We start from the raw sequence: 3328 nt of genomic DNA on the forward strand, positions 1-3328 counted from the left end.
TTGTTGGTCTTTTTTATTTTTATTTGTTCTACTTGGTTGTACATGACAGCAGAATGCATTTCAATTCATCGTACAGAGTGCAACATTTCAATTCTCTGGTTGTACATGGTGTAGAGATGCACATTCTTCGACATTCTACAATCATCCATGCACCTAGGGTAATGATGTCATCTCGTTCTACCATCTTTCCTACCCCCCCACCATAACCCTTCTTCACCCTCCCCTTTTTCCAGTCCAAAGTTTCTCCATTTTTCCCATTCCCCCCCCCCCCCCCATCATAGATCAACACTTACTAATCAGAGAAAACGTTTGGCCTTTAGTTTTTTGGGATTGGCTTATTTCGCTTAGCATGACATTCTCTAACTCCATCCATTTACCTGCAAATACCAAAATTTTATTCGCTTAATGCTGAGTAATATTCCATTGTGTATATATACCACAGTTTCTTTATCCATTCATCTATTGATGGGCATCTAGGTTGGTTCCACAGTGTAGCTATTGTAAATTCAGCTGCTATAAACATTGGTGTGACTATGTCACTATAGTATGCTGATTTTTAAGTCCTCTGGGTATAGACAGGAGTGGGATCGATGGGTGAAATGGTGGTACCTATCCAAGAGCATGGGCGATCTTTCCATCTTCTAAGGTCTTTTTCAATTTCCTTTTTTAGTGTTCTGTAGTTTTTATTGTAGAAGTTTTTCACCTCTTTTGTTAGATTGATTCCCAAGTATTTTTTTTTTTTGAAGCTATTTTGAATGAGGAAGTTTTCCTAATTTCTCTTTCAGAGGATTCATCACTTATGTATAGAAATGATTTATGGGTATTGATTTTATATCCTGCTATTTTGCTGATTCATTTATTCTAGAAGTTTTCTGGTGGAATTTCTTGTATCCTCTAAATATAGAATCACATCCTCAGCAAATAGTAATAGTTTGAGTTCTTTTCCTATGCATATCCCTTTAATTTCTTTTGTCTGATTGCTCTAGCTAGAATTTCAAGGACTATATTAAATAGAAGTGGTGAAAGAGGGCATCCCTGTCTTGTTCCAGTTTTTAGAGGGAATGCTTCCAAGTTTTCTCTATTTAGAATGATGTTGGCCTTGGGCGTAACAATAGATAGCTTTTACAATGTTGAGATATGATCCTACTATTCCTAGTTTTTCTAGTTTTTGAACATGAAGAGGTACTGTATTTTATCAAATGCTTTTTCAGCATCTATAATAAGTCTATTGATGTGATGTATTACATTTATTCATTTCCATATGTTGAAACAATCTTGCAGTTCTGGGATGAACCCCACTTGATCATGGTGCATTATCTTTTTAATGTTTTTTTTATGAGATTGGCCAGGATTTTTTTTGAATTTTTGCATCTATGTTCATTAGGGATATTGGTCTAAAGTTTTCTTTCCTTGATTTGTCTGTCTGGTTTTGATATCAGGGTGATGCTAGCCTCATAGAGTGAGTTTGGAATGGTACCCTTCTTTTCTATTTCATAGAATAATTTGAGGAATATTGGTATTCTTTTTTGAAGGTCTTGTAGAACTTGGCTGAGAATCCATCTGGTCCTGGTCTTTTCTTGGTTGGTAGGTTTTTGATGGAGTTTCTATTTCCTTGCTTGAAATTGATCTGTTTAAATTGTGTATGTCCTCCTGATATGTTTCTAGAAATTTGTCAGTGTCATTGAGATTTTCGATTTTATTGGAGTATAAATTTTCAAAATACTTTCTAATTATCTTCCGTAATTCTATAGTGTCTGTCATGATATTTCCTTTTTCATCACAAATTTTAGTTATTTGAGTTTTCTCTCTTCGTTAGCATGGCTAAGGGTTTACCAATTTTATTTATTTTTTCAAATAACCAACTTTTTTGTCAATTTTTTGAATTGTTTCAATTTCATTGATTTCTGCTCTGATTTTAATTATTTCCTGTCTTCTACTACTTTTGGTGTTGATTTATTCTTTTTCTAGGGCTTTGAAATGTAATGTTAGGTCATTTATTTGTTGACTTTTTATTATTTTAATGAATCAGCTCAATGCAAAGAACTTTCCTATTAGTATTGCCTTCATGGTGTCCCAGAAGTTTTGATATGTTGTATCAGTGTTCTCATTTACCTCTAAGAATATTTTTTGTCTCCTTCCTGATGTCTTCTGCTGCCTATTGCTTCAATATCATATTGTTTAGTCTCCAGGTGTTGGAGGAGCTTCTATTTTTTATTCTATCACTGATTTTTAGTTTTATTCCATTATGATCTGATAGAATACAGGAATACAGGGTAGTATCTATTTTTTTTTTTTTGTATTTGCTGAAAATTGCTTTGTGGCATAATATATGGTCTATTTTAGAGAAGGATCCATGTGCTGCTGAGAAGGTGGTGTATTTGCTTGATGATAGATGAAATACTCTTTATATGTCAAGTCTAAATCATTGATTATATTATTGAATTCTATAGTTTCTTTTAGTTTTTGTTTGGAAGATCTACCCAGTTGTGAGAGGGGTGTGTTAAAGTGACCCAAAATTATTGTGTTGTGATCGATTTGCTTCTTGAAATTGAGAAGGGTATGTTTGATATACATAGATGCTCCATTGTTGGGGCATAGATATTTACGATTGTTATGTCTTGTTGATGTATGTTTCCCTTAAGCAGTATGAAATGTCCTTCTTTATCTCTTCTAACTTTGGTTTGAAGTCCATTTTAACTGATATTAGGATGGAAACCCCTGTTTATGTGACCCATGTGAGTGATATGTTTTTTCCCCCATCCTTTCACTCTGTGGATGTCTTTTCCTATGAGATGAGTCTCTTGAAGGCAACATATTGTTGGGTCTTTTTTTAAAATCCAATCTGCCAGTCTGTCTTTTAATTGAGTTTAAGACATTTACATTCAGGGTTATTATTGAGACATGGTTTGTATTCCTGGTCATTTTGCTTTATTTTTGTTTTTTAACTTGACTTGGTTTCTACTTTGATTGGATTTTTCTTTAGTGTAGTTCCTCCCTTTGCTGATTTTCATTTCCTCCTCATGGAATATTTTGCTGAGAATATTTTGTAGTGCAGGCTTTCTCATTGTAAATTCTCTAAAGTTTTGTTTTTCCATGGAATGTTTTTATTTTGTCATCAAATCTGAAGCTTAATTTTACTGGATATAAAATTCTTGATTGGGCATCCATTTTCTCTCAGAGCTTGGTATATGTTGTTTCATGATCTCCTGACTTTGAAGGTCTTAGTTGAAAAATCTGAGATACAAATTGGTCTCCTCCTTTGTGACCTGATTTCTCTCTCTTGTGGGCTTTAAGAGTCTATCCTTATTCTGTATGCTAGGCATTTTCA

This window comes from Marmota flaviventris, chromosome 5, assembly GCF_047511675.1.
Source record: "Marmota flaviventris isolate mMarFla1 chromosome 5, mMarFla1.hap1, whole genome shotgun sequence".
NCBI classification, from domain to species: Eukaryota; Metazoa; Chordata; class Mammalia; order Rodentia; family Sciuridae; genus Marmota; species Marmota flaviventris.